The 18,496-nt window shown below is 44.6% G+C and overlaps 1 protein-coding gene across 1 annotated transcript in view; it reads right to left on the bottom strand.

The window, feature by feature from the left end:
* Positions 1 to 18,496, bottom strand: part of GAP43 (growth associated protein 43) — a 57,985-nt gene that overhangs the window by 6,800 nt on the left and 32,689 nt on the right. The window lies entirely within an intron of this gene.

Genomic DNA, 18,496 nt, shown 5'->3' with positions numbered 1-18,496 from the left:
GCAGGACAGATTTAGTTGTCTCGGAGTTTCTACTGCCCACCTCTCAGAAGGGTACACTAACGTGTTCCCAGCCTCTTTCAGAAACAGTGCATGTACTGCATGGATTGCTTTTTACAGGACAATGTGGTGGTGGACCCAGGGCTGCAGAGCTGTAAGATAGAATAATGCACAAGGGTCTTAGCGCACTGTAGTGACTGGTCTGCTCCATTGCCATCTCTCCCTTTTCCTCACTGGCTCCCAGTCCCACACATACACGGCCCATTGGGAGGTCAAGCAAGCAGCAATCCAGTCTTGGGATAAAGAACAGGGAAAAGAAACACTTGGGAAACAAAGAACAGGGAAAAGAAACAAGCACTGAAGGAGGATGGGGTGATGTGGGACAGACCACATGTCATTGTATGACACATACTGTACCTGTCTCATTCAGAGAGCACTGTAGGTTCCCTGCACACTTCCTGGCATCTCTGATGGGCTATCAAACTACATTGTACCACTAAATAAAATGGGCCAGGAACTGGCCCCGAGGCCAACTGGCACCACACAGCTTATGTCCATGTGGCTAAACTCTCTTCTTCTCCTGAACAGGGTAGCTGTGTCTGGGACCTGTCTGATGCAAAGCTACTTGGTGTACACAAAAATCACACCATGGCCCATGCTGTCAGCCTAGCAATGAGGATGTTCATTTTCCAGTGTTTAGTTTGTGAGGATTAGCATCCTCATACTCATGTTTCTGGAGAATGCTAACTGGGATGTGAAACTTTCTTTACTGACACCATTCATGCATTTTGGCCTGATTCATTTGATGCCATCAGATGGCAGACTTGTATTTGCTTCCAATACTGGCAGTAGGTGCTACAATCCTACTTTCCTCTTCCCTTCAGCTCTTTTAGCCTAGGTTTTAAACATGTTCCTAAGCACCACTTCCTTATGAATCACCTTTAAGTTGTGTGCAACTTTCCATTCTGAATCATCTTCATTAAAGGCTCTGCTTCTGGACCTTCAAATACTTTTTATCTTAGTAAATTCTGACTGCTGATTTTCCAGAAGGAAAAATTTCTGTGGGAACATCTCCATGGCCTCAGCCTCTGCATCTACAAACCCCCTGTCAGCAAAAACATCTGTGGATTTCCCTTGATACAGAACAGCTAAGCACGATGCTATTCAAGGACTCCATCTGTATCTGGTACAGCTACCACCACAGACCAGAGACAAAATAGGCTACTGATTAAAATAGGATCATAACAAGTATCATTGGGAGGCAAAGCATGGCCTAATTTTTTAATTTTCCTGAATGACTTGATCACTGGGAGGGAGGAGAGTCCCTTTAATGCTGCTCTTCAAGGCATTCATAGCAGGAGACACATTGAATTACAAAGCTGGGGGTAGAATCCCAGTGTGCAAGCATCTACCCCTAAATCTGAGTGAAAAGACTATTGTTAGCCAGCAGCAAAGTCTGATTTCTTACATGGCTCTGACAGATCCTAGTAAGGCAGAATTTCTGGGGTTTTCTCACAAAAATGGAAGATGAGTGAAAGAGCAACAAAGAGACATAACGTGGCTTCAGGAGCCCAAGTGTGACACTGCTTTTCATTGTGTTTAAAACTTTTTTGTCTTCCTACCAAAAAATATGCACAAGTCCCACAGTGCCAGCAGTCCCACAGCCCCCTCAGGACAGCACAACAGACAGGCCCATAACGCAGCAAGCACAGGGTTGTAGAGACAGACACTGGCAGTCCTGCACATCTGCTATGCTACCAAGTCACACAGATGCCCTGTTAATCAGCAGCTGAAAGTGGGGTCCAGCTCCTACAGTTGTGGGCTCTTGACAGCACTCCAGGAAGGATGGACAAGAAATCTGCTCACACTCAAGGTGGAGGAGCTGGCAGTGATGTTGGTTAGCTCACAGTGTTCCTATGGTGTCCTTGCTCTTAGGATAAGCAGGCAAGTTGAAACACAATTTTCTGCCATGCTCTATTCCATGTTAGCTCACCACAGTGGCAAATCTAATTTCCAGGGAGTAGCCATGGCGCCTAGAGATCCCTGGCTGTCAGAAGAACTGCACAGAGGTGCCTCACTGTCCCCATTAATGTTCTCTGGGGAGCAGATAGTTGGCAGGCCAATGTCTCTCTGCTGAAGAAGGCCAGAGACTGCTCTGATTTCTGCCATGCGTGAAATAGACTGGACCAACAGGGATCATGGAGCAGCAGGAACAATTTAACATCACTTCATCAGAATATTCAAGCCAACAGAGAGGGATCATACAACTCAAATGCTGGACTGCGCATATTCCAAATATAAACAAGAACTCTAGCTTTTTGAGTAAGAATTATCACACAAAATTCAGTGAATCACTGTCCTTCTTTTCTCCTGCATGATATTGGAGCGTTAAGGAGAAAGACTTTGAGTCCTGCTACACTCTGCTAAGATATGTCTTATTTCCTAGCAGCTTTACCAGCACTTCATCAATCTTTGGGATGAGGGAAAAGAAGCAACCTGGTGTTATTATGTAGTAATGAACGTCAACAAAAAGAAATATCATGAAAGAAAAAAGAATTCAGCACCAAAAAAACCCCCAAAAAACCAAAATTCAAGCAGTGGCACTGCTAACACACAGCAGTGATAAGAAGAGGGTGCACTCTGCACAATGGGGGCAATGCACCACAACCCCAGTGACATCAGGGCCGGTTAACAGCAGCTTCTGATTCACAAGGAAAGGTGAGGCATTTTATCTGACTCACCAGTTTGTTTGATGCAAGCTATCTCTGCAGTATGTTTTCTGGGCTTTCTCCAGCCTTGTTTTCAGTGCCCCAGCAAGGGAGGGCAGGGTATCCCCAGGGAGAGTCACAGATAGCTGTCCTGGGAATTCCACACATCAGAGAGGATATCTCTTACACTGCTCTTTATCCAATACTAGTCTTGATTTTCTATTTTTTTGAACTCTGGGTTATTGTACCTTTGGGTTTGCAATGGACAAATACCATTATACAGCCAGAACTGCACATTTTGGGCATGTTTCATTCACTTTGTACTTTGTTGCAAAGGTGACAAAAAAGTGGTTGAGAATTCAGGCTATCCCCTACTTGAGGAACAAAAGCATTTCATCCTGGGTAGCCAAACTTCCACCTGTACAAAGCTGCCTCCCTTCTGAACATGCCAGCACAGTGAGATTTCCTCCTGCCTGCACAATCAGAGCCTCCTGTGTCCACTTGCAAGGGACAGAACAAGCAGGAAGCAATGAGCTCTTTCTTCAGGTGGGCCTGGACTAGGGCAGCATCAATGTGCACGTGGTGACATGAAATCAGAAAGCTGAAGTCAGAATGGATGGATATCTCACCTAACTCCAGACATCTACAGAGAGACATCTGCAGCTGATCTTCTCATCCTCTCCTTCCTTCCTAATTAGTAGAAATAAATGGGACATTTCTAAGACTCTATTAACTTGTCTTGTTTGGATGCCTACTTTAAGACAAGTTGCAGCCTGGGAATATCCACACCCACAGTAAGCCAAGGTAGAGACATTCACATTTGTTCTAGAGCACTCCACCTACAGAGCAAAAAGAAAGACCCAAACTCACAAAATGAGAGTGGAGGAAAGAGAGCAGGAGGGGAGGCAGAGCTGTAACAGAAAGCAAAAAATTACCAAAAAACTTGGAGGGGGGGCCAAAACCAAATTCAGTCCTGAAGGGAAAAGCAATAATGGTGAGGTCAGAAAGCTAAAAAAAATCATCTCAAACTAACAACAGCCTAGTTTGTGCTTGCAATAACCACCCTTACAGTTCTTTTAATGCACACCAGTAATCACTTGCACTGTTTGTGGTTATTCCAGTCCCGTGGTCCCACCCTTCTAGCTCTAAGATTTTCATTTGCTTTTTTATTTCAATCTTTGCTGCAGTCCAGATCATCTTATAGCATAGGATAGTTTTGCCAAGAGACAGGCATCTGTGAGCTGAGCTGCCTCTGTTCTCACTTCCATTTAGCATTCTGGACGGTGCAGTCAAGTTGAGAAATTTCTTGGGCAGCCTTGGACAAACCTTAAGCCGTTACTGCAGAATTGTTGAAGGGTAGAGCTGCACGGTGGGAAAGGCTGATGTGTGTTTCCCAGCTGAAGAGCCTGTGTCAAAGAGAGGCTTTATACCTACAGCTCCAACTGGCACCTGCTGGGGAACATCATGGAAGAGTAACAACATGGAAGTGACGTATAGAGCCTTGCTGCTATAGGGTCTTAAAGAGCTCCTGCTCCTCAGCACTCCACTTATTTCCTGGAAAGGGTGAGAGTCGTGTCTGTGAGCCCTGCTGGGGGAGCAAATGCCTGGAACATGTGTGGCTCTGGTTGCTGTGCAGCTGAGGCAGGCACACAAGCAGCAGTACTGCTGGATGGTGATGCTTCCAGCTGCCTTTGCTGATGCTGTGCTCTAATGGCTGAGCATGCAGGCTCCTCTCCAAGTCTCTCCACTGCCCTACATTAGTGAAATTAGGTTGAGTGGATTTCCGGGTAAAACACTGTCTCTTGGGACCTGCCCAGCTCCCGTCTGACTTGCCAAGATTAATTAAATCAGAGAAGACATCAGCTTATGACCACAGCAGCAGCAACCTCTCTGATGATCATTTCTTTTGTGACTGGTGGCTTGGGTTTTGTTTTCCTTTTTGTCTCTATTCCACTGCAGATCTTTAAATTACCACAGCAAATGCCAAGAGTTGAGAAATTGCACAACACTCTGGGATTCTAATACAGATGCAGAGATTTTGCTTTTGTTGCTTTCTCAGTGTTTGCATAATTATTGCTGATACTGATTGTGCGGCTAGAACTCTCCTGTGCATTCATGCTGAAGTACTGCCCAAATCTACTCAGACACTGCTCTCTCTAGCATTTGTCGTGCTTCCTCCTTACTTTGTCCTTTGCCAGCTACAGCTTGGGCAGAGATGGAACTGAAAACCTGTTCCTCATCCAGTCATCACTCTGCTCCCAAATATTAGTCTTGGCTTTACTGACCTCTTATACTCAGCCACAACATGACCCAGAGATAACTCTACCTTTTTTTTTTTCTTTTTTTTTTCTTTTTTTCTTTTTTTTTTTTTTAAGATGAGGAGCACTGGAAAGCCTCATTTAAAATCCCTGCCCTGAGCATCTCCTAGTTTTAATGACATTTGGATCCAGATTTGGATCCAGGCTTCACAGCTTGATTCATCTGTCCCGATCCATCTGTCCTTCTAGCCAGCCAGAAGTCTATTCCAGGCAGACGATGATAGGGCTGAGACTGGTGAAACAAGACACACTTCAGGTTCAGAGCTGTTGCTTACACAGTTCTCTTTCTGATCCATGTTAGCCCATTGCAGTCTGCCCTATTATGCATCATATGCAGAGCTAAAATCCTCCACCCTCCCAACTTTGCTGCTTCTGAAAACTGGTAGACTTCTGCTGCCCCAGCTAAACACCAAGAAATGAAGGAATTGGGTATTTCACAGAAGTGGCTGTGTCTGGTCCAGGGTACTGACTTGTATGATTTCTCCCAAATCCTTGGTCAATCCCTCACTAAGTAGAGACAGACCCATGGTACTGATTCCTGTGAGCCCTGGGGGTCCTGGTGAGCACAAGGCGCCTGGGATATCTGGAAACCCTTGGCACACCATCCAGGTGGAGGAATGTCCCCAGTGCAAGTAGCATGCAAGAGGTGCAGAGAAGTCACCCAACAACTACTGGAAAGCAGCAAGCAAGTCAGCTTGTTAAGGTTGAAACAAAAATGCTAATATGACCCAAATACATGGTAGCTTGGGCCTCCTATTCCTGTACTACCTCATCTTTTTCCAGAACCATATAAGAACTGTTCAGTTGCCCCAACCGTGAGGAAAAAAACCCAAAAAACTACAACTTCTGCAAGTCCCATAGCTGGTAACTTTGGTCCAAGCTTGGACATCTGCCTCTTTTTCTGATCCTGCTAAATCCTCAGAGGACAGCCAGACACAGTTCTGTCGCCCCAGCTGCCTTTGCACTTTGTCAGGGTGAAGAGGCAGCGGCTTAGGGATTTCCACTCCTTCTCATCCCACCCCAGGCCCTTCTTCCTCCAGCATCACCATGGAAATCCAAACCTGCACTGGCATCCATGTGTGCAGCAGAGGAAAGGGAGGGAATGGTGGGAGAGATGCTCAGGGTGCACAGCAGTGGGGAGGGGGTGTCAAGGGGAGTCAGGCTCACAGCTCCATTGCAAAGCATCTTTTGCAGTGTCTAGACACCAGCTGCCGGGTTGCCGAGGAAACTCCCCAACTTCAGCTGAGGGAAGGGAGCATTGAGGTCTCCAGAGAAAAGGGAGTGATGGAGGAAGAGGGTGGGGAGAGAAAAGGGAGGATATTCCTTGTGAATGTGAGGTGTTAACCCTGTTAGAGCCACGTTTGCAAATATTCTTCTATCCTGGAGAACGGGAAAAAAGCAGCTCTCTTTCTTTCTTCCACTGCTGTTTCTTTCCCACATCCATGGATGCCAGACATGGAAGCTGAGAAAAATGACATGCCTACTGCTGACTGTTCATTTATCACTGCCTATCACCAGCACTTTTGTCCCAAACTCCCTTCCTACTGTACCCAAAATTGGGCAATTTCAATCCAGCGACAACTGGAAGAAGCCCTATCAGAGTGTTTAGGTTTCAGACAGCAAGAACTTCTTTAGCAAGGCCAGTCCCTTGGCCACTGTCACACTACAAGCAACGGCAGCTGCAGAGAGGAGAGAGGGCTCCCACCTTGCAGCAATGTCATCTGTCACAGTGCTTCTGTGGAGATGCTCTGTCGCACCAGAAAGTGGTGGGCAGGTGGGAGGCTGCGTAGTACAGTGGCCAAAGGCAAGGTAAAAGAGCTCTTTCAGGATGAGAGTGCCTTAGAGGCAGATATTTTATACTGGTATTGAGTGGCCTCCTACCAAACAGCATCAAAGGTGCTGTGACCTCAGAGGTGTTGTGACCTCAACAGACCTCTACCAAGGTTCCATGGTCTTCACAGCCAGGGAGCTTGAAGGAGAGAAATGGGAAGTGATGTCCCCAGCCATTAGCTGGGATCAGAGTTGATATGATGAACAATCAGGTGCTCAGCTATCCTGATGAACCAGAAAGGCTCCCTCCAGGAGTGATTCCAAGCTACCGGCCCCTCTGTCTCCTGCATTCATTACTTCACCTGAGGAAAACCTTAGAAAAATTACCCATAAATTGTTCTTTAATCCTCTTCTCCCCTGCCCCTGTTGATTTCACATAGATCCTGCAGACCAGAAGGGGTACTCTTTAATTCTTTAAATACTTTATGACTCAAAGAGCTTGAATATAGAGGTTATAGCTTCCTTCCAGCTGTGGAATGTAACAGCTGACAGCTGTTCTTGGCTGTCAAGAACAGAAGGGAGCAGTATTGGAAAACAGGACATCCCTATCTCATGCAACAGCATTCATTTGTGTCACCCATCTTTTCTCCATTGCTGGTTTAAGTTCTGGAGGATAGTTTAAAAAAACAGGGCATGTGAGGAGACAGAGGAACAAGGTCTTTCTAAGACACATCCATTTGTTCTTTAGCTTCTTTAGAGCAACTGCCCTATGAGATTATAGGGGAGAAATCAGAAGAAAGATAGGAAGAAATGTAAATACCCTGAATAGGTATAGGCAAATTGAACTTTATTGAAGTGACAGATAGATTGTTCTATAGCCAGGACATTCCTAGCAAAGTAATTAATTCAGGGAACAAAGCTTACAGCCCTTTGGGGATGGAGGTTTGAATTTAGAGAGGCCAAGCAGATGCACAGAGAACAGAACAGCAAGTGACAGAAGTTTGACAGACAGATCAGGTCCTCAGAGATCTGCCCATCTCACAGCTCTGCTGAGAAGCCTGGCAATGCTGGTAGGATCAGTAAGGGGATAAAAATGAACCTGAAACTGTGGCAGACTGCTGGCATTCATGCACTGCTGATCCTGAAATAAAGAGGGTTAAGAAGAGGAAGGAAACGTGCCGAGTGTTAGAGCCTTTGGGTTCTCCATCTACAGCTCCTGCCTCCTCACACAGGACTGACTGAAGCTCTTCTCCTCCCCTTCCCCAGCAAAACTGGCTGGGGAAAAGAAACTAAAGGAGGAAATCTTCTGTAATTGCGGCAAAATGGTCTAGAAATTCCTTCAGTGCATCCAGAATTAATGTGCCACTCCTCCCCTCGTACTCCTCCCCCTTCAGCTGTCGGTGGCAGGAAAACAAATTGCTGCAGCCCTTACTACAAACCATGCTCCCGCCTCCCTTCCCCCAGCCCAAAAGACATGTGCCATTCATAAGCTGCCTGACTGCTGATCTCCATTATTAAAGCCTAGAAGACTGATAAATTGGGGATTCATGGAGCCTGCAAGCCTCCAACAACCACATTGCCATGGAAACCAAAGGCAGCCTCCATCTCCAGCAGAAATGATATTGATCTAGCTGAAGGCAGGGAATTGCAATCAAGGGGAGGATATAAAATGTCTCTTTTTCTTCCCTTTGCCATCCTCCCATTTCGAGTTTAAATGAAGGAGAAATTTCATTTAGAGATCATTAGTTTGTTTCCGTCCATCATCATACACCAAGGCTCTGCAAATTGGATGCTAAAATTATTAAATGCCTCTTGTCAGGCTTTCCACAGCCATCTTCTTGATAACTATCCCCAGCAGCTGCAACACAAACACCACCAGCTCTTTGCATCAAAGAAATTACTAGTATTTCTCAAACACACGGCTGGTGCACACCCATAGAATCCCAATGTGTTTTGTGCAGGATAATAGACAGGCACTGCTCCCCAGAAGGCAGTTTAGGCTTCACACTGTACCCAGGGAAACTCCTGGGAGCCTTTGCTTTTCATTTCATCAGGAGGAGGCTTGAGAGCCCAGACATAGGAAGAGGCATTTTGAACTACAAACACCTGTGGGGAAAAAACCCATTTTGAGACATCACAGTGGCATTTGTGGTGCAGAGCAATTCTTTCCTCTTCTTGAAATCCCTTGTCTGGGACTGCTTAACAACTGCTTTCCCGAGGATGAAAGATCAGGAGCCACAGCGCTTGTCCTGCAAAACTGGGTAGGCAGCTGGCACTTTCCCCAGATTATATAAAGGCCAGATCATCCTGGTTTGAATAAGGTCAGGGGTTGGGCTGTGTTGTCATCCCTTTTGCCCCAAGAAATCTCTGTGACCAGAGGTGTGTGAAGCTTGCCCAGTAAGTGGTCAGCTCCACAGAAAAGGAGGTGTAGGGCAGCCCTGAGCCTGGCACTGGCCATTTTCAAAGAGCCAAGGTATATAGCAGGAAGGCAGGAAGGAAGGAGCTGTCTGGAAAACCCTCTCATGCGTGCTCTTATTGCCAGCACCAGTCTTCACTGTGAAGGTGGCAGCAGTTTGCATCAGTAATTCTGATTTTAATTCAAATTTGGCAAGCTCTGTTATATTTTATTTTTGACCAGTTTTGAGAGCTGTTTCTCCCAGTTGGAGAGGGACTATTGAGTCTCCGAACTCTCTGAGTGCTGTGCCAAGCGAACCGATGCAGCTGTCCCACAGTAGCCATCTCGGTTTAATTGGCTTTTCACAATAACAGTTCCATCAGGCAGATAATGAATTCGGCCATGACATGAGGGCACTTAGTGGGACAGCTGCAAATGCTGGGGAGACCACCTAGTGGCACAGCCAGGCAGCCCCATGCCCTGTGCACAGCCAGCTGTGCCATAGTCAGGATGCACCACCTCTCTGGAGCAGCAGGAATACCTGGGTTGTCAACAGCTCCTCACTACTGTCCACTATAATGGTAAAAAGTACCCTTACAGGGAACTAAGCCCTTTGCTGAGCTAGTCTGCAGCAAAAAGGCTTCTTTTCCTCATCTAAGGACATTTTCCTTGGCCCTGACTCAGCTGTGCGACCAAGCAGTAGCTGCTCCTCCACCATCTTGTGTGCAGCCAAAGTCTACCATGACATGATCCGCACAGGTCCATGGAAGCTGCCAGTTACCACAACTTCCACATGCAGAGTTTGCACGGTTTTGGCCAGGGTGGAGCAGCCCATAATTTTGGCTTGAGCACTGTAATTTTGATAACGGTGGTCACAAGAAGAGGGCCTGATATGAGACATGAACTCATCTGGCCTGAGCTGCTCTGACATTGCTCTGAAATTGCACTGAGGCATAGGAAGTGGCACCCCACCACTTTGTGCTCTTATTGTCCCCTCCTGCTGATTTTATTTGCTATAAAGGTCCTTGGCTTGGGTCTTGCCTGCTGGTCACAGAGCAATGTTGTGAAGTATCCATGTGAATGAACACGTCTCTCTTACTCTTCCTCTCCTGCTGGAGCTGTTCCACTTCCATAAACCATTAAATATTTATTGGGCCAGAGGAAAACATTGACTCTATAGACCAGTGGTGAGGGCACTCATCTGGAATAGGGGAGACCAAATGCCACATCCTGGCTCCAACAAACAATAAATAATTTATACAAAGTGGAATAGCTCCAGCAGGAGGGATCAGGGGAAAATGTGTCCAGCAGCCCAATGGCTTGCTTGCAAAGCTCACTGGATTTCAGCTTCCTAGCTGTCCCATTCACAGAGGACCTGACCCTCACATGCTAATTACTCTAAGAGCAGACAAAGATTTTCTTACTACTTCATTCAAAAATTCCCATAATTCCTGGTAATGGTATATAATATATTTGGGTTTGAATAATTAAAGGGTCCTTTAACGAGAAAAAGATTATCACAGAAAAATTCCAGTCTATCAAGACTCAGAAGCCCTGCACAGTTGTGATTTGAACTGTGATCAGACTTATCTCTTCTGTTTGGCAGAACCATGCCTATGTGTTTTGCTAGAAATGAGGCCAAGAAGTAGTTGTATACTACATCAGTTAGGAGCAACTGGAATTTTCTTCTTCGCTATGTAAAAATCAGTGACTCTATCCATCTTTCTCGTAGACATTTGGCTTCAGCAATGTAAAAGGTTTCTATCTTGAGGCACAAAAACCCATTTTCTTTCTCATTTTCTGTCTCTTTAATGAGTGCAGTGAACAGTGCTGGGTTAGTGTCTCTGGAGACCAGTCTGCTGCTCCACAGCAGTGCTATGCATTTCCTCCCTGTGCCTTCCTGGTGGGCCCCAGCTGTGTTTGGGAGAGGATGTGTCACGAACAAGAGGTCAAGCTTAGTCTAAACAGGCACCATGCTTGGCCACACTGCTAAGTCTCCCAACAAAGCCTTGGCCATAGTGCTGGAATGGCTTTGTGGAAACATATCTTCAACCCCAAAGACAGGCTTAAAGGCAGGTGCCAAATCTGTTTGCAGTGTTTGAACAGAGCTGCAAGATCAAGGTGACACTCGTGCCTCCTCACCGTTTGGCAATAAAGAAGAAGTTACCTCCTTTCACCACCTGGATCCCTGGTGTACCTGTTGAATAATGGACTGTGAATGCAGACAAAGGGCCAGACAGAATTGCTGCTCCTATGAATTGTAGCAGCCCTACTGAAGATAAACTCACAGCAGCCCTCTGATCACATTCTATGAATGTGGGGGATTTCCATCTCTTCTGACAACAAGGGAAAGCAGAGGACTAATGTTGCAAGATTGCACTGAGTGCCTTCCAGGGAGACAAAAATATAGAGACTATTTGTGAGCAGATCTAAGATTAAGACAGACTACTTCAATTCACAAATATTTCTGAAGGGGGACAATCCAATCCCAGGGTTTGGCCTCCTGTGACATATTCCTTGTTTCAGCACCAATGACTGGAGGTTATTGTGAACTGCTTGTGACACTGAGGCTGAAATCACAGGTGAAATCCTAGCCTCGCATAAGCAGAATAGGTAACAAGGGATGTCTAAACTGGAATACCTACTCTATTTTTTTTCCTAAGCCCACACCCACCCAGTGAGGGAATGGAATCCCACATTAATTTGAAAACGAGACCATTATGGACTCAGTCCACACAAGCTTGCATTCTCACCTCCCTGTTAGAGACTTGTGTCATTTCCAAATCAATGTGTGCCCCAAGCTTTTAAGAACATCAAAGAGGTTTTACAAGTACTTCCCACCACCCTAACTTTAAATTACTTTTACTTTATTCCATCTTCCATCTCTTCAAGTGGTTATCAAGTGAAGTCTTTGAAACATTTTTCACAGCTGCAAAGACAGTTTTGTCAAAGTCAGCAGCACTAGGGAATGCTCCTGCATAATGGTCACAGCTCCTGTTCCTGCTCTTCTATCCCCTTCCCTGTACCTGCAATGCATTATCAGCTGTGGTTCTGTACCACTGCACCCACTTTAGCTTTGGGATCTGGATGGTGTTCCTAATGTCAGAGAGATTTTCTTCTTCATTAAGCCCTGGAGGTTACAGGTAATGTCCAGTTATCATTACTAGCATTACCAATTACTGTGTTTTGCTGAAGGAAGATGGAGAGGTTGAATAGTGTCTTCCACCTTATGCTTTCTTTCATAATGAAGGAAGAACTCATTTGCTATTGCCTCAAGGTACAGCTGGGAAGTCTGTCATTCTTTGAACACTGGCTAATTGGGACCTTATGACCTTTATCTAAGACTTATTTGCATGAAGCACCGAGTCACATCTTTCTGATCATTAGGGGAACAGCATTTTCCTTTAAATCCCTGGACCCTGTCCAGCTTTCCATAGCTCTTTTCCTGACTACACTACAACCTAGTGAAGGGCAGGTGTCCAAGGTGGACTCCTGGCTGCCAGGACTTCAGCTGAGATTTTCCGCTCTGTCCCAATTTTCCATGCTGACACTGATGTAGCTAAGGATACAGAAAGAAAAAATAAACATTTCACCAATTCACATTTGGTGATGATATAACCAAGGCTCTTAAATGATACGGGCCATCAGAGCTAAAGGATATGTAAAGGGAGTCTTTGGCAGGGAACACAGAAGGAGGAAAGAAGTCACAGTTCTAGTAACCTGCAAAACCAGACCAGACTCTACTTCAAAGAACAGCAAAGCACACAATAGCAGTACTCTCTAGCATTTGGGTTTCCCACACACATTATTTTCAATATCTCATCTATTTTCTGCCTGAAAGATATCTAGAGAGGAAAGCTAGGAAATTAGGTAGCCCTTCTTCAAATCAACCTTGCAGCATGAATGTAGCCTTGAGAAATATTGTGTCTAGAAACCTGTTCAAATTGAGCTTGGGTAATATGGTCTTTCACAGGTCTATTGGAGGTCCAGAACTGGAGGTGGAAACTATCCCATAGAGCTGATGTCAGTGGCTTGACTTCTAAGCCTTCTGTCACTGCTTACATTTTCCTTGGTTCTCTTGGCCACTGCCCAGTCGTACAGATCATCATATGGCTAAATAAAATATTTCAGTAGTGTCTTTAAAAAAAGAGTCATTGCAGTCATCTGTGCTCATACAGGAGCTGTCTGCAAAAAGGAAAGAGATTGGTGTGTGCAAGGACTGGGATGACGAAAAAAGCATAAGAAATAATGCCCTTCTGGAAACGTGTAAAAAGTTACAGCTTTTTTCGGACTAATGTGAAGACTATCTGTCATTCCATCTCATAAAATAGATTTGCAGATTTGAAGGGAGTGTAGAGAAAAGCAACAGAGTTCCTAAAAAGCATGGGAATAATTTCATATAAAAAGCAGCTGAAAGCACTGCTTGTGATTTCTTCAGGAAGGAGATGAACAACAAGGGCTATGAGACTATGCCCTCTGTGAATAAATGCATACTGTATGATGCTATATACCATAATTAAAGGCATGAAGTAGGGTTATCACAAGATTTTGCTGTTTCTGTGACATAGCACAAGTACAAAAAGGTATTTAGGGCAATGGTGGCCAATTTGTTACTGAACTTTATGGCCATTGTACAGTTGGTTGGAGTTGGGAAAACTGTTGATACTTAATCAGATATTTTGTGTGCATACACACACACATATATGCCATATATACACCACAGTTATATTAGCATCAAAAGAGACAATACATCATGCTTTACCTGTTAAACCAGATCTTAGACAGTAGAAGACAGGGATGAGTCCCAGCAGCAGACAAGTGGTTTACCCTGGATCTGCCCATAGCAGTGCTTTGTGCTAGCCACAGAGAGCAGTACAATAAATGGATTTTAGCTCTGACCTGGATTTCTGTATTCTTCTACCAGTTATTCTCATGGATCCTTGGGAGTGCAACTTCACCTTGCCAAAGTCCATGAAATTTCCGCAGAGATTGGAAATGATCACTGCACTGGCATTGATAATCCAGTATTAATGCACCTATTAAATAGCTCTTGAGGAATGTCTAACTAATCTGACTGTGCTGACCTGGTGAACTTTACAAATCCTTTTCCTCTGCATGTGGCAGTCATCTGTACCACTGAGTCAGTATTTCTACTTTTGAGTTTCAGCTCCCTGGAGCTGTAAATCCCAGCTGATACTCTGCAAGCTCATATGTATCTGAAAAGTCCAGCCTACTTGATCCTAGTGTAAAGAGATTACACTGGCAGTGGTGCAGAGCACTTCTGGCATCTACAACAAAGAGCCATCAGCTAAATTTCATTGTCTATTTGTCCAGACTGTCCAAAGGTCTGCTATTGGAGCCCTTCTCAGCAGAAATTTTGTCTATAATTTATGACAGAAAGCCTTCTTCCCATGGAGCATTTTCTGAAGATGATCTGAATGCAGATGAAGTGGGCCACTGTGGAAAACATTGTAATGAGAGTGATTTAGAGCAAAAATCTAGGTGGAGTTTGACCACTGATCTTGGCTGTAGAGCCGTGTGTTAGCATGAGTGACTACTGTACAACATGGAACACACTGTGACACTGGCAGGCACTGCCCAAACAATGCCACCTGTATGTGTGGTTTGGAAGAGCAACAGCTGCAGTTGCCAACCACAAGGGGTGAAAGATTGCTGTCACCTTTCCTATAATTTGCAGCCTTTGCTAAATAAGCCAATGACTCCAGTAACCAGTCTTGAGTGTCCATGCAGTCCTTACTGAGGTTCCAGAAGAACTGGTTCCTCTTAGGTATGAAGGAGTGGTTACCCTGCTCTCCTCAAGAGGCCTTTTCCATAGTTGGCTCACACCTTTTAATCGGTAAATATGCTTAATGTCACCTATGATTTCATTAAAAAAGGTTAAGTACTGCTTTACCAATGGCCCACTAGTGCAGTTCCCACCTCTACAGGGCAAACTGCACCTCATTAGGAAACAGCAGACCTGAGGCATACATGGGACAAGAGACAGTATTGCACTGCAATAGAGGAGGAAATCCTACACCTGTGTCAGGTTGTGTGTAAGAAAATCGTGACATTCCAACCTGCCCCTCACATGGCTGTTCACACCAATGCAAACCCAGCTATGAAATAGGCGATGTTTATACCCATGCAGACACAATCCAAAGACTAAAATTTCAGAGCAGCTGGGGACTAGACACAGACTCGTACTTCAGCATGTGTCAGGCAAGCTAAACTGCATTTATATAGTCTTTTCTTTGTTGCTGGAGTAGCACTACACACAAGAAAATGCTGCCATGCTTGCTTAGAGTTGTTCCCTCTGGGGCAGTCATAGGAAGACTATTGTATTTGCATTGCTTTCCTTGGCTACCAGGTGTAGCAGCAGAGATAAGCTCCCTTGAAACAGGAATGGCAGTGAGGTGGTTCTGTCTCATGCCAGCTACTCGTGAGCCAAGGCTGAAATTCCAAGTCACACAGCTGCCATCCTCTCGCAGAGTGCAGGTTGCACGTTCTGGCTGGTACAAGACAATAGACAGTCTCCCTTTCCAAATCTTTATACAGCCAGTGCTCCCAAAGTGCAGCAAGTATTGTCCTTCCATCAATACGGGGATTGAACTGAAAACAAAGAACTGATTCAACTGTGAACTATGAAAAAGGATCCACAGGGACTTGCTCCCTCTGAGGAAGTGAAGGGAAGATGGTGCCTCCCAGTGCTCCTTGCTTGCAGGATACAGGGCCCTGGGGGAACTGCTACGCCGCTTACATGCAAAGCACTTGTCACCTGGCTGATTTTTCATTTCAGCTGTGAAGCTGCTCCATTGTAAAGCTATTTCATGAAGCAAGAAAAGCATTCTTCATTTCCCAACAAAAGAAGATCCATTTGTTTCCTTAGGCACAATTTACTCTTTCAGATTTCTGGGCTTTGTATTCTTACCTGACAATCTGAGAGTGCTTTGATGTGAGAGCCAACCCAAGTTGGAGGTGAGACTTGAAAACTTGTGAAAAGAACAAAATGAATCTAACAGTGTGTGACATTCACTTCCTCTCCTCCCTGGGAGGACATCATAGCTCTTCTTCTTCCACAGTCTGCTGTGCTGGATGCTGATCTCATTTCAAAGCTGCACTACCAGAATCTTTCCACTAACCTTCATGGAGACTCTCTGGATTTAAGCCAATGCAACCATTACTAGAACGAGTCTCACTTCCTCATCCATATGTAATGTATAAATTGTCCCCATCAGTTTTAGATTTTGTCCTATTGAGTAGGTTGGCATCTAAGGGAGACTATCTAAGCATAATACCAACACCAAAGAGCCAAAAGCTGGATCATAAGAAGAAAACCTATAAATCTAAGTCTTAACAAGGATGCCCAGATGACAAGACAACTTGGCATTCCTGCCATCCACCAAAAGACATGAAGAAGGTTGAGAGATCATCCTTCTTACATCAATCCTTCATTGCCACTGACAAAGCCCACTGGCTTATTTCATGCCTTACCCATGCTGGAATCCATCTCTTTTTTACTTTTACATACACTGAGGATAGCTTAGAAACTGCCCTAGTGTACAGCTGGGAATGCCTGGCGTCCCAGACCAAGTACCATTGGATACAAGACAGTTGTTCGAAGCCGTTTTCTAGGCCATTACTAAAAGACAGAGCATGTAGAACTGAGTAACAAGGAAAGAGGTGAGGGCCGTCAGGGGAACTACTGATTGTCACAATAAACCACTCCCCACTCCAGAAATACTGTGCATTAAAAACTGTGCATTTGTCTTTATCAGGTTAGTTATTCCTTTCCCCACACCCTGTCTTTTTCTGTCCTGCCTTTAGATAAAGGCAAAAATCCCTCGTGGGTACGAAGGAAATGCCCTTGCCTTTTGCTTGTACTTGCACCAGGGAAGGTATCAACAGATAGTATGATACAGCCATTGTAGTAAAATTCAAGGCAGATGAGCATCACCACCCCAAAGCAGCACGGTCGGCACGCCTCAGGGTAGTAGCAGCCAAGCATGCCATGGCAACCAGCCAACTGATGACACTGGCCAGGAGCCAATTCGATTTATTTTTGGCAGCCTGACACTGCACACTTCTGTTCCAGTCTTCGATCACAGAAACGATAGGAGGTGACCTTTGAAGGCCAAGGGGACAGATGAAGCTGAAAGAGGATCTGTCCCTGGTCTGAAGGAGCACTGAAGTGGCAGATGTCCCCTCTTTCATGAATGACCATCAGAGTCACACCAGCAACCACCAGTGCTGTGTTTGCAGGGCAAAGACTTAGAGAAAGGTTGAGAGGTTGAGACCTGGTAAATATGCTTAAGTCTATGGAAAGAGTAAGTAACAAGAGAGACAGAGAGCTTTAAAGATATGAGAGACTATTTGGAGGAAGATGGTAAAAAGAAAACACAGGCTTTCTGTCAGGAAATATTTGTCCGTGTGTACTTTTGTCCTGTGATGATGCTCTTCAGAGGAATATTCTGTATTGCAGAGCACAGCCTGGAATCCTCAGAGAGATGTACAAGGAGACCTATTTAATCTTTTTTGCATTTCTTTCTTGGATGACTCTGGGGTCACTTAGCCAGCTGTTCAGGTTTGTGACTGGAAGACTGATATCATACTGGAATAGGAATTCAAGAAAAATCTATATTCATTAACATTTTAAAGAGGCTATCAGCTTGACTCTGGCCACGCACCTTTCATGTTTGCTTTCTGCAAACATTGCTAAGCTTGAGTGTTACTGCATGCATACTGAATAAGTATAAATGGATGCACATACTGGTCTTCAACACTCGATCACCAAAAACTCATTTTAAAATATATGTTTGATTGTAGATTTTCCAGCTTCCTCTGTTGGCTAGATGTTTACATAAGTGATAGTATCATATGCAAATGCATATTAAACGGTGCATTTTAAATGGCCACTTCAAATGGTGCATCTATGAATGGTTGGCCACTTTAAATGATGTTAAAACCAACAAGAGCATGGGCAGGATATCTGAAAATTATTCAGAATATTGTGTAGAATTAAACTACTTTTCTATGAGTGACAACTCAAAACAAGTAAAATAAATGAAAATTAAAATCAAATAGCTTGCTACTATAAATGTCCTACCTCCATCCCATAGAGCAGATTAATCTAAATAAAAATGGAATGTCAATTCAAAGCAGAACCATTATTGCTTAGTAATAAGGCATCCCAGGTATTAAATAACAGGGAATTAGCATTCATTATCCTGTGTACAGAGGACCACAAAACACTGATTCACAGTGCCCCTATTCTTGCTATTGATGTTTATACCTTTGCCCAAGTATAA

Source organism: Passer montanus, unplaced genomic scaffold (genome assembly GCF_014805655.1).
Source record: "Passer montanus isolate IOZ18808 unplaced genomic scaffold, ASM1480565v1 scaffold39, whole genome shotgun sequence".
Lineage (NCBI taxonomy): Eukaryota > Metazoa > Chordata > Aves > Passeriformes > Passeridae > Passer > Passer montanus.
This window is presented reverse-complemented; position numbering and strand designations above follow the sequence as displayed.